The following is a 14,685-nucleotide window of genomic DNA, read 5'->3' as shown; positions in this document are numbered from 1 at the left end:
AATACAATTCATTCAAAATCACAAAGTTATAGCCACAAATAGCAAAAAAACACACCAAATTTTGACATTTGACCTTGAAAGTCAAGGTCATTTATGGATAAAGGTGAAGGTTAATCTAGTCTTCTGAAAGTTCTTGTCCCAAGGAATGTTGTGGCCAACGTTTTAGACAATACATCAAGAACCTAAAAAGTTATGATAAACAAGTTTGCGGCAACGGTAACATAAATGGCAAACGTCAACGGCAACATCGACAAGACTATAACAATACCTCTACTTTTTAAAAAGAATGTCTTGCTAAAAAACAGAAAAAGTGGTGAGCATAGATACTAAATTATCTATTGTATTTTTGTGGATTTTTTAAATAATAATTTAGCTCTTTTTAGCATGTATTATGAAACTAATGATCATCAAGGATGAGCAACGTTTACGAGACGCAACGCCAGCAATATTCAAATAAAACAACGGTGCATACAAGGGCACAAATCGGACAGCGACAGACAAACGGTGCTGAGAAAGAGCCAATTACTAACTAAAGGGGAGCTTAAGTGTAATCTGTGGGTTCAAACCCCAGAAGTGTCAACCTTTTTTCTTTCTTTCTTTTTTTCTTTTTAACATTATTTGTTATCTCTCATATCCCTTTTGGGGAAAGAAAAATGTTAAATTTTGATTAAACATAGGTATTTATTGGCTTAAAAGGGCTAAATCTAATAATAAATATAGAACCTGATAATTTCAAAGTGTAAAAAATCAAAACTAGATGGTACAAGTATTTATTATTTTACAAGATAAACCAATATACCTTTTAAAAAATTAGGAACACTTTGAAAACCGGCGCTCATTTAGGTAATTTTTACGGATTTTTTTGAAAATTAGGCTCCCTAAGTAGGAAAATGGTCAAACAAGTGTTAAAATGGGTGGGGTAGGATAACATTTTTATACATATATAATAATTTTTTCAGTAGAAACAATAATTTTGCTTAAGTGGATTGTAAGCTGAAAGGCCCAACTGGACTATAAAAGCCAGCAGATGGCGCTAGGGCAGGTTTCTTATTAATTTTATGCATGCTTCACTTCAGGGACCCTTTTTCAAAGATTTAAGATTAATTAACAAATGCATTTAAACAACACTTGGCATGTATGTAGGCATATATATTCTTGATATAGATTGACCAAAATTATTCAAAATAAAACTTTGTTAAGTGTGTTTCTGGAAAAAAATACTGGCTGTCAAATTTGAAATTTGAATTTCCATGGGAGGAGCCAACTGATCATTACAGGTCATGAACCTTCAGTAGTAAACAGATGCACGTGGCAGTGTTTATTTCTGTGAGAGAGATTTGTAGCAGACGATATATATTTCAGGGAGGGAGATTTTCAGCAGACGACACATTCTAATGCTGAATACATGATAAGAAAAAACAATAACTTTTACTGATCTTACTTTATCAAAAAGTATTTATATCCAACAAATTTACAATAATCTATGATTTTTTTTGAATTTCAAAGTACTGATTCAACTTGTATTTAAATGGTTTAAACTTGATGAAAACAGTAAAAGTAACTTCCAGGTATATTTCATTTACACTATATTTTGTTGTAAATATCTTGTAGTCAAAATTACATTTCACAAATGTTTATCATTTGTATAATTTTTTTATATATTAATAGTTTGAAAATATTTTAAATTCCTGTCAAGATCATTTTTAGCAGTTTTTCTTAAAAGAAATGTCCCATGTAAGGCACATCCTTTGGATTTGGACATAGTTGTCTGACTTGATGAAAAACAACTGACTTCAAAAATAATATCTGGACAAGATGGCTTGATAATGTCTTTTAATTAATCTGATTAATCTGTGAGTTATATAAAACATCCATTAAACCTCTCCTGTGTAAAATATGCTGTTTTGTTTACATTCTCTCTGTAGGTTAACACTGCATTCTATTTTTAGCTCATGGTTTATAACAGACAGTTTTACATCACTGATTAGTCACACCCACAAATACTCGCTGCCGCGAATGTTGCCCCTTGAATGTTACTATTTGTTTCTTAAACACAATAATGGGAAAACGTGTTTCACCAGAAAGATATTGTTAAGTATAAAAAGGTTCATTATTTCTGAAAACGGGCCCCCATAACATCCTAGCTTTAATTCAGAAAAGTGTCCATAACTTGATTTCCGTACGATAAATTTTGGTTAAATTTTGCATACAGGTGTATTTAAAGGCGATTTTTCACTGTAGAATATAAAGGGGCTTCACTTAATAACTGCTCCAAGTCTTCACAACAATTTACCAGTCAGCCTTCGCATTTTTTCAATTTAAAGATTAAAAAAGTAATCGAAAACGACCTTCGACACTTCTTTTCTTTGAACGACAATTAAATGTGATATTTAAGTGAAATATCAGGCGATATTTCTATCGCTCAAATTAAACTTGAACGCCAAAAAATGAAAATGACTTTTCCACGCCTTGTTTTAACTTGTGTTTTGTTTGGGGCTATAATCTTATAAGATTGCATTCATACACAACTCGTCTATATTCATTTAAACATAGTCTTAGAGGAAAAAACAAATTCGCAATACAATGGCACTACATAATTACATCATTTTTGCTCATTGCATTACGTCCGGCCACTTAATGTTTTTGTCTTGGTTTAAGGTGGGATGAAGTGTAATGTCATTAGAAAGATATTATAGCAGTATCTAACAGTCTCTACAGTCGAAATGTTATTGTGCAAATCACCTTTTGAAAGATATCTTAACATCTTAACCATTGCAAATTGACTGTATTATTACTTCAATATTGGTATGTCAGTTTGCTTAAACGACTACATACAATATCATGTTACAAGAGGAGCAGAAAGAAATATGTCTGGGTTAGGATTATGCGGCGTTTATAAATATAGTTATATCATTTGAGCTTATCGTGTTACAGATTACAATAATTTACTAATATATACACATATGATTAAACAATTATATTTTCATAGCAAGTATGTGTGCTTGTCAATTTAAATGTGTACTTTTGGAAATATTTTGTTCACGTAGATATAAAATTGGGTGTTGCTGGGGTCTTTGCGCAAATAGTTAATGACCTGACTATACGACCTTCACCTGCGGTTAAGCCCAATTGCTTCTGTTTTAAAGTAGTCAAAAGTTGTTTAAGTATACAGAAATGAAATATAAGCATGTCAGGACTTATAAGATTAAACATATATGACAAAACGTCATTCAATGAAGAAATCATATTTCTGTTTTGCTTAACTACAAGTAGTACTTTATAAGTATAATGATGTTAAACCCTTTACTACATGAGCATGTTGTGTAAAAATGGCTGTTTTCATTGAAAAACCTTACCTGTTACAAGTTAAAACTGGTTTGAAACTGTAAAAAATACTTCAATACTGATTAAACTTGGAACAAATGTTGACTGGACCATATTCTTTGTACTTAAATTTCTGTTACGATGACACGGGGGGGGGGGAATCTCAAAATTGCCAAAAATCAATATTTTGCGTTGAGTTTTTCCACTAATTTCAAAGTGCTGCAACTTCTCAATGGATTGAGAGTCATTTCAGCATTGGTAACTGGTAATGTAGAGATCGCACCTTAGGCTATTGTTAGCCTCTCACAAGTCCAAATCTTTTATCAGTTAGTTTAATCTATTTATTTCTTTTGTTAACTGTTTGTTAGGAATAAAACATGTTTATATCATTTCACCTTTCTAGCAGTACATCTGCTAACGGCTAATTCAATATTCAAACTTTATTTATATATAAACCGAGAAAACACGTCAGTACAGATATCATATTTCTGTTTTGCTTCGCTACAGGTAGTTTAAATGATACAAATGGTTACCACGGATAATTTATTGGAAAACATTGTTTGCATATTCCATGAAAATTGTCTTCCGCTATTTTGATAATGTTTAAAAAAATCTCCCTAAAATCACAGGTGCTCGTCCAGTCTTGGTGCCCATATAAAAAAAATGAAGTTTTAAAAAAAAAAATGAAAAAAAAACAACATCAAAATAACTATTTTGGGTTGAGTTTAAGAAAAAAAAATTGAAATTTTTTTTTTCCTACATACCATTACTACGAAAAGGTCACCTAGTCGCCGTAACGCTACGGAGCTTTACTAGGACACACTGTGGAACAACCGCAATGTCGAGTTCTGTAACAATAAAAGCTATTTTGCTACTCTTTACACATTGTGCATTTAGAAAATTGTTAACATTCTTATTGTACCTTACATACAATCTTAAATAACTTACATTTAAACTCGGACACTCCAATTTGTTAAAATTTTGCAAAACAACAGTGATTGTCGGCCATTTTGTCGAAATCGAAAGTACAAAACATACACCGTAATGTTTCGCTGTTCTGGTCCCCAACGACTACGTTCGCTGAACAATAGACAACAGTAACCAATAAATTGATGGTTACCGTTGTCTACTGTTCCTCGCACGTAGTCGTAGGAAACCAGGAGAGCGGACCAGTACGATGTATGTTTTGTACTTTCGTTTTTGACAAAATGGCCGACCTTCAACGGAATTTTGCAAGATTTTAACAAATTGGAGTGTCCGAGTTAAAATGTAACTTATTTAAGATTGTATGTAAGGTAGATGAAGAATGTAAACAATTTTCTAAATGCATGATGTGTAAAGAGTAGCAAAATAGCTTGTATTGTTACAGAACTTGACATTGTGGTTGTTCCACAGCGTGTCCTAGTAAAGCTCCATAGCGTTACGGCGACTAGGTGACCTTTTCGTAGTAATGGTATATAGGAAAAAAAAAAATTTCAATTTTTTTTTCTTAAACTCAACCCAAAATAGTTATTTTGATGTTTTTTTTTTGTTGTTTTTTTTTCAAATTTTTTTTTTTTTTCTTAGTGCTTGTACAAAATATTGGCTTTATTTTTTAATATTCGAGGGAGAAAAAAGGTGTCTACAATTCAAGTCTGCTTCTGAGTTCGTGCGACAAAAATATAATAAAGGAGTATCAATAAAAAAGTATGTACGTAAAAATGGCGTTTTTAATTACAAGGAAACGTGTCTACTGCCTATATATACGTTGTTAACGACTAGATAGGTACCGAATTTACGTCATAATGCGCAGGTATACATGCTTTTAATATTCGTCAGTCGAAAACAATATTACGAAATTACGAATCCTATACTATTCTTACTTGTACCGCGTTCCCTAAAAACACCGAAAGAAATCAAATTCTGTTCTAAAACCACATATGATTAGGTCATTCTTAAATTATTTTTCCCTCCTGCCACACATGCCATTTGAGATAGGTAGGTATTGTTTTAACAATTTTTTAAGATTATTTTTCTATCTAGAATTATTCTAATTGACTGCACCCTGACTTTTATTTTGTAAAATAAATCTTTGTTTGGTAATAATTTTTTTGTAGCTGTGTTTTTTTTTCGGAAGGTAGCGGGAGGGGAAACAAATAGTATAACATTTTGACCATTAGCTTCACAAAACTGTTAAAAGTTTTGAAAACTCGAGATTAACCCAACGTAAACTTAAACTTACTTTCGTTTTGGCTATTTCCGGTGAAAGCTGAACAGTGTACGTATGCACGACTTTATCTCAAAAATAGTAACGATCATAACATTTCCTTTACATTTAAACGCGTCAAAAGTCGATATGTGTTTAATTTTGGAAACCGAAAGAGACCTCAGAAATGCACAGGTGCTCGTCCAGTCTTGGTGCCCATTTAAAAAAAATGAATTTTTAAAAAAAAAAATGAAAAAAAAAAATTTGGAAAAAAAAACAAAAAACATCAAAATTACTATTTTGGGTTGAGTGTAAGAAAAAAAAAATTGATTTTTTTTCCTACATACCATTACTACGAAAAGGTCACCTAGTCGCCGTAACGCTATGGAGCTTTACTAGGACACACTGTGGAACAATCACAATGTCCAGTTCTGTAGCAAAACAAGCTATTTTGCTACTCTTTACACATCATGCATTTAGAAAATTGTTTACATTCTTCATCTACCTTACATACAATCTTAAATAACTTACATTTTAACTCCGACACTCCAATTTGTTAAAATCTTGCAAAATTCCGTTGATGGTCGGCCATTTTGTCAACACCGAAAGTACAAAACATACATCGTACTGTTTCGCTCTCCTGGTTTCCTACGACTACGTGCGAGGAACAGTAGACAACGGTAACCATCAATTTATTGGTTACTGTTGTCTATTGTTCAGCGAACGTAGTCATAGGGGACCAGAACAGCGAAACAGTACGGTGTATGTTTTGTACTTTCGATTTCGACAAAATGGCCGACAATCACTGTTGTTTTGCAAAATTTTAACAAATTGGAGTGTCCGAGTTAAAATGTAAGTTATTCAAGATTGTATGTAAGGTACAATAAGAATGTTAACAATTTTCTAAATGCACAATGTGTAAAGAGTAGCAAAATAGCTTTTATTGTTACAGAACTTGACATTGTGGTTGTTCCACAGTGTGTCCTAGTAAAGCTCCGTAGCGTTACGGCGACTAGGTGACCTTTTCGTAGTAAAAGTATATAGGAAAAAATAAAAAAAAATTTCAAATTTTTTTTTCCTTACACTCAACCCAAAATAGTAATTTTGATGTTTTTTTTTTTTTTTCAATTTTTTTTTTTTTCAAATTTTTTTTTTTAAAACTTCATTTTTTTTATATGGGCACCAAGACTGGACGAGCACCTGTGCAGAAATGCAATGACCTTTGTTAACAAACAAAAACAAAATAAAAAAAACACACAAAAGAGAAGTTGAAAATGATGATGTCTGCTTGTCAGCCATAATGACATATATATAAGAACTTATGCTGTAACAAAAAGATAAAACATTCAGTTTGTATGCAAATTTTGAATCAGTTAATTACAAATAACAAATAATGCATGATAGATTAAGATAATAATATTACAGTTTAATACTTACGGTAATTTTTAATCCATTCACAGTGTTTGAAGCAATTGCATGGTATGACAATTGCGCACAAGGTTCATCTCTTAAATATTTTTATTTCAAATGTGAATATGAAATCACAATAGAACAACTTAAAACAATATTGTCACGGCTATTATATTCGCAGCCAATGAAAATTCAACATCTCATACCTTTAGTCAAGACAATTGTCTATTTATAAATATTACGTATGAGTAAATGTATACTTCGCACCCGTCTACTTCGTGACGTCGCACTTCAAAATCCTGTTTAAAGCATATATCCGACGCTTACATTCTTTAAACTTATTGAAGCGATCAATCAATTATACGTGAAATTAAGTCAACTGTGAATTGTGACGTCATACATTGGAATACCCAAGTAAATTATTTTTAGTAACGGCTGTCAGTGACCGACTGATACATAATAAACCGGTATTAGATAAACATGATGTATATCTAGTTACAGTTCGCTCTATTTTGTTCAAATTCTGCTGAAATATTTACCGTACAGTGACGTTTACATAATATAAGCTGGTTATAGGTTATAGATTCGCAAATTAATTTTTTTAAACTTTGTATACAAGAAATATCAAATGTACTTTTGTAACTTTTATTGTTAAGTATATTCACGGTGTCAAGGTATACGCATCATTTTTCCGCGTACCGTCGATAATTTATCATCCTGCGTGCAGCACCGTATCATTTTAGACAAAATAAACACTGAAACACAACATGCATAATGAAAAACTACCTGAAAATCACACTTTTGAAATAAGTGTATTCATAAAAGTGTGTCTACGGAATATTATGATCCTTGAAGCTTATGTCTTTACCTAGGTTTTATCAAAGACTTGTACGATTTCTTTGTTTTAATGAAAACAGCTAGTGCTGGCTTGGGAAAAACGATCATTTGGAAAACATTTAAAAGGAGAAAATTATGTTGTCAATCAAAATATTTATTTGATATAACTGTCAGCATCAAAGAATTGTATACAGAAAATATTGCACACAAATTTAAGCTGTTTGATTTCTTAAAAAAGTTATAAAAGCGTGACAACTGACCGTATCATGGGTCCGCATCGAAAATTGTGACACCGTATACATTAGCGCTAGACTTGCACCGCATCATGATGATTAACCTAACGGTGAATAATCTTAGTTGTATTTATTTATTGTTGCCCATCTTGGCGAAGCATGTAGATGTATATTAATTATTTACAAACCGGAGGAAAATGCATAAATACTAGTCAGTTCTAGAAGCAAACTTGTTTCATTGTGTGTCCGGTGTAAACAAGATGTATATTAATTATTTACAAACCGGAGGAAAATGCATAAATACTAGTCAGTTCTAGAAGCAAACTTGTTTCATTGTGTGTCCGGTGTAAACAAGATGTATATTAATTATTTACAAACCGGAGGAAAATGCATAAATACTAGTCAGTTCTAGAAGCAAACTTGTTTCATTGTGTGTCCGGTGTAAACAAGATGTATATTAATTATTTACAAACCGGAGGAAAATGCATAAATACTAGTCAGTTCTAGAAGCAAACTTGTTTCATTGTGTGTCCGGTGTAAACACATCGGACCACGGTCACATTCGAGAGAATCTGAGTCTTTACTTTATTATTAAGATCGGTTCGATAAGGACAACCTGGGTACAAATTGCTGAAAATGTTATGCATATTTAGCACGAATATATGCATATATAAGTGCTACCATTTTATACATACTCTTTGAGATAGTGCTTACGGAGAGAGTTTCTAAAAAAAATCAAGCTTCTTATTCAATCCGTGCAATTTAATATTTGTCAATCATCATGTAAATGAAATGTTCATAAATAAAATATTGTTTTAACTAAAGAATTTGAGTAAATACATTGGAAGAGTAAGTACTCGAAGCCGAGACTTCTAGACTGAAACGGTGCTATGGGGCATGAGGGATGTTGCACGTATTCATTATCCCTCGTGTACAGACTCAGTCAAACCGAGTTTGCAATTCTCTTGTAATTTTGTTGTGATTAATGCTTCCAAGGGATCACTTTGTTTCAAGATTATTTTATTTCAAATCAAGAAATGAAAGGATAAATGTCTTGTAATATCAGTTATATATTGATACTGCCTGATTCATATCGTCAGGAGATTCAGTTAATGTATTTTCCATCAATATTGTCTTAGGATTGTGCATTTTTATACAAGTTGTAAAAAGAATGTAGCACAACTTTGGTTTAAACGTATTTATTCAACAAAACATTTTTCAAGTGAACAATATTTACAAAGTACATTTTTTTTTGGATTGGGCAGAAAGCTATAAAGCTTATGAGTGTCCTCTCCACAATTTTAAGGATACAAGGGTAAACTTAATCATGCATCAAGAGACTAAAGTCGAATTTGAATTCAAAAGATTTCGTTTCATAAAATATTTATTGGAAATAACAGTGATGTTTTCTTTAATAAATGAACTTGCCAGCGTTTCTTTTACCAATTCATCATCGAAAAAAATACTAATATTATTAATATGACAAAATATAAACAAGAACTAGTGCTCCCGGTTTCTTTTACAAGAGTACTTTTTTATATTAAGACCCAACTTTAAGTTTTTCTAGCGTTAATATTTTCTTTAAATTTGGTCAATAAAGAATGCTTCAAGGGTTCATGTAAGTTTTTTAGGTCTTATTTGACTTACATTCAATGATTATGAGAAATATGTAAAGACCTACTAGCATTGTTTAAATACAGCTTATTCTTTTAGGTTATGTTAGATTTATTTATGGCTCGTGTGAAGGATTCACGGGTATTAGTATTTTATTCTAATACTGATGTTGTTTTATCGTGGACTAACATTAGCGTTATCATTAGCATAACGATCTCTCGTAAGAACAATTCACAAGTAAAATGGTTTCCTGCGGTGAACATTTTAATGATATAAAGATATTTCATTTAACTATTTTCAACTTTATTTGGGGGTGGGGAATAAATAAACGTTTGTATCAGGAATATAGTTGACAATTGAATAAACGATCAATATAGAAGAAGGTCTTTGGAAACTGGTGACCGTTGAAGACCGGAGAAGGTCGAACATAAAACAATTATTTCTTTTTAAGAAAGTGATTAAATAGGCCTACCATTTTATGAATAATTCCGAGCAAACAATAAATAAAGTAAACACACAAGTTTACGCAGAAAATATCTCTATTTATTATGGCAGATGCCACTACGAATATTTCAATTTTGTAGATTTTCAGTATAAACAATTTAATGTTTGTAAAATTGAGATAGATATTAAAGAAACATTGATAATTTTCAAACACATCATTCAAGTTTTCCACCTTAAACGGTAAAATAATTATAGAAAATTAGAAATATCACGTAATAGTTTTTTGTTCTTAATTAGGTGTAATTCGGACTACAGGTAAATCAGTAACGTACCGGCAAACGGTATTTAGCTAGGTTTTCGAAAAGGTCAATTAACCAATCATGTACGGTTAACAGATCACATGCTCCTCCATGTACCGAAAACCGGTCACGTGCTCCTCCATGCCTCAAAAGTTGAACGCGTACCAATACCCTGCGGTCTCCAGACCGCAGGGAATGATTCGTGTTATTTTTAGGATGCCCAATTGCTTTATTTATGGCTACTTGTAGCATTATCTACAGCTCATAAGATTTTAGCTTTACTTTTACCTTGTGTTCAAGTAAGAACATTAATAAATGTATAAAGACATTATATAATATTTCGACAGCAGATTTATAAATACAAACAATGTCCCATAAGTTGTGCATTTACTTTGTATCATTAACAGGGACTTTGACTAAATAATATCACCATGACCTTTCAGAAAAACAATACTTTTAATCAGATATATAGATCATTTGGATTATTACATCAATACCAAGTACCAGTTCAAATGTCATAATAGGTAAATAAACAACACCCAGTCTATAAGACCGTACTTTATTATTGATATACTTTCAATATTTGATGAATTTGCTTGATTTGAATCATTTTAATTTTGAAAAGAATAAAATAACAACTAAACGACTGTAGCAAGTAAATCTTTTTAAATTCTTTTTCCTGGTAAGTTCCTTCGTATTTCTGAAAGAGAAGAAAATCATTTTATTCACAGAATCATTATGACCATGTTATTACCTTTTTCTACTGAAAAGTTTATGATTCTATTTTGAAATTAAATATTATCTATTTCTATTGAGTATGGTTAATTTTTTATTTATAACAACAAACTAACTAAGCTGTCGATACAATATGATACGCTTAAACAAACAAAGTATCAAATTGTCAGTGTTCGTTAACATATAAACAATATAATGGCCTTTATACTTAAACTCCGACAACAAACGTGAACAATTTTCTAGTTATTAAAGGAAACGATATTTATTACTTCTGTCATGTAAATAAATCGTTCACTTATTGTAAACCGCGAAAGCTCATTGGTAAAAATTCAAAACAGTAAGCTTAGGTTCCAGGATTTCTATCCTTGGTCTACAAATGATTCCATCCGACACTATATAGTTACAGTAATAAAAGAATGCTACTGAATATATTATTTAAATCAATTGTTATTTCAACAATAAAAAAAGTAATTATTATTAAGATTTTACTCACAGAGTGAAATTTCGCACATATACGCCAATTTCCGTTCACAATATGTTGCATACACATATCCGTTGCCATTCGTGTAAACGAAGTAGACACAATCTTTTTCAGGAGCATTGTCATTTACACGGCCGCCATATGATGCTCCTGAATATTCCCAGACAAATTTACCTTCTGATTTTATATCGTTTAATCCTACCCAAATATCTGAAAAATAATATTTTATAATCCCAATGTACAATTCTGTTTCTTAAGATATCAAACGTTAAAAATTACGTTGTACCCCCGCTTTTATGTTAAACAAGAAGCATCTACAGATTCGAACAGAAAAAGTGTTATAAAAAGGGGATCATTCATTGGTACCGACTGACATAAAAAATAACAAGAGCGATCAGTAATCACATGTGTCGCCTCATGATGGCAAATTTCATGTTGGGACAAATTTTGTGACAGACGGACAGACAGACGGACAGTGCACAACTAGACTTGGTACTGATCATTCCTGTAAAGTTTGGATAAAATTGCACCAGCAGTTTATGAGGAGTAGTCCGGACAAGCTTTTGCGTATCTGGAACACAGAGAAAAAACACCTTTTTATAAAAGGGCCATAACTCAGCCAAAAAATCATTGAACCGGAAAACCCGTGCAATATGCGCAAGGACTTGAGCTACAAATCAGTCCTGTAAAGTTTCATTGAAATTGCATTTGTGGTATAAGAGAAGTAGTCCGGACAAACTTAAAAAATAAAAATTATTAAAGGGCAATAACTCAAACAAAAATCATTGAACCGGAAAATGCTGACAATATGCACAACTAGACTTGGTACTGATCATTCCTGTAAAGTTTGGATGAAATTGCACCTGTAGTTTATGAGGAGTAGTCCGGACAAGCTTTTGTGTATCTGGCAACACACAGAAAAAGAAACCTTTTTATCAAAGGGCCATAACTCGGCCAAAAATGATTCAACCGGAAAACCCTTGCAATATGCGCAAAGACTTGAGCTATAGATCAATCCTGTAAAGTTTCATTGAAATTGCGTAAGTAATATAAGAGAACTAGTCCGGACAAACTTTAAAATTAAAAATTATTAAAGGGCCATAACTCAAACAACAATCATTGAACCGGAAAATGCTGACAATATGCACAACTAGGCTTGGTACTGATTATTCCTGTAAAGTTTGGATGAAATTGCACCTGCAGTATAAGAGGAGTAGTCCGGACAAGTTTTGTGACGGACGGACGGACGGACAGACAGACAGACAGACAGACAGACGGACAGACAGACGACGGAGAAGTGATCCCTATATGTCGCCACTATTCCGAAGAGGCAACACAAAAATGAGGTTTGTGATAATGGCTCAATTTTTCTGCTAAAAGTAAAACACTTATAAAAGAGGAATAACTCCGAAACCGTAAAAGGGTGCAGTTCTCATTCCGATTCACTGCATTTCTCTTCAAGGACATCTGGCTATATATCCAATTATCATGCTAATGTGTACAGTTAGTCATATGTCCATCGGTAACAAGCGCAGTTTGCGTTTTTAGGCGATGCACTTAAATTCTAAGAGTTATTAATGCTAACGAAGCGTATTTTTTGTAAACAACAATTTGTATTTAACATTCACAGAAAAGAGCCGTTTGCTCATATATATTTGATAATTTGTAATAATAATATATGTAATAAGCGCTCGGAAAAATGTCAGTACCAAGGGGACTCCTTCAGTTGTATATATACTACCAATGTTTGAGTGAAATTATTTTTGTGGCAAATTTTATTAACGCCGTTTGGAAGGTTTTAAATGTTGATTTCCTCTTTTTATCAATTAAGCTTAAGGACGAATTTAACCCTATAAATAAGATTTACACCGATTTTGTGCTAAAGAAGAGGATGACCGCTCTTAGAAGATTTCAGAACATGCAGCGTGCTTTTCAAATTTGTCCCTATTAGGTTTTTGATCGTTCTAAGGGATATGGCTTCCCATTTTCTATTTAGCACAATCAGATCGATTTGTCTATTCCTGCGTATTCCTCCCCATCCAATAACTTACACTCAGCAATATTTTCAGTCTCTAACCATTCACCCTGTCTTTTAAAACTCTAGCACACCTATCATTGAGGTCTATACAGAACCTGGGCTCATCAGTGAACAGAAAGTGTATCTAATGTTGCATGATCCATGTAAATGCTCCATGGTCCATTCGTAACCGGCCTGGCCATGTCGACGCTTCAAGGAGATACGTATGCAAGGTCTTCTCGACAGAAAATTACCCTCATACAGCATTCTACGTATGGTCTGCATGAAAACACGGACACCCTCAGCATTAGCTATCATTTCGAAAAGAAGTCGTTGTTGAAAACCTTGCACGACGTACATGGACGACCAAAAACCGATCCTGAGCTGGTTTTTTGACTCTTTGCCTACCTCCAGCATGCCTCATGGTAGGTGTACTATGTAGCATGTATCTATCCAAGGCTTTGGTGATGGCGGTTTGGTGTTTACTACATTAAAGTCGCATCAACCTGGTGGAAGGTGGCCACCCAGTTGCGCCATCCCTTTAGCCCTCCACAACTCTGCTTCTCTCAAATGTCGCCTAATGTTAGCATTCGCCATATCAAAGTGACAGATCAAAGATATGTAAGCCACTGAATGACAATAGATTGTACACACAATCAAACACATGAAAATATAAGGGTGCGTGCTTTCAATGCTACCAAGACGAGTTGTAACGGATAAGTCAATATGGATATATTAGGGGACTATCTCAAAACATTGTGTTATCAGTATTTGACAAAATTGGAAAGAAATCTGTTTTAAACTTGTGACAGTATACAATTTAACTAATGGTGCTTAGCAAAAGTGGTATATATATTAATCAGAAGAAGAACGGATGAACCCATGAAAGAGATTATTTGCATATCCCTTGCCATCTTTTTTGTGCGGGGAAAATATGCATTTTTTTCAATTTAATCTACATTTCTTCATACATTTTCTCATGGATTCCAGCATATGGACATGAAGGTTTCAATATGGCTAAAAAATCAAATCCTTTCTATGAAGCTATATATTTAAATTCAACACGTCTTTCATGTTACTGTAAAGGTGATTGTTTTTGTGGCGGT

This window comes from Ruditapes philippinarum, unplaced genomic scaffold, assembly GCF_026571515.1.
Source record: "Ruditapes philippinarum isolate M1 unplaced genomic scaffold, ASM2657151v2 ctg903_1_1_1_1, whole genome shotgun sequence".
Taxonomy (NCBI): domain Eukaryota; kingdom Metazoa; phylum Mollusca; class Bivalvia; order Venerida; family Veneridae; genus Ruditapes; species Ruditapes philippinarum.
Note: the sequence above shows the minus strand (reverse complement) of the source record.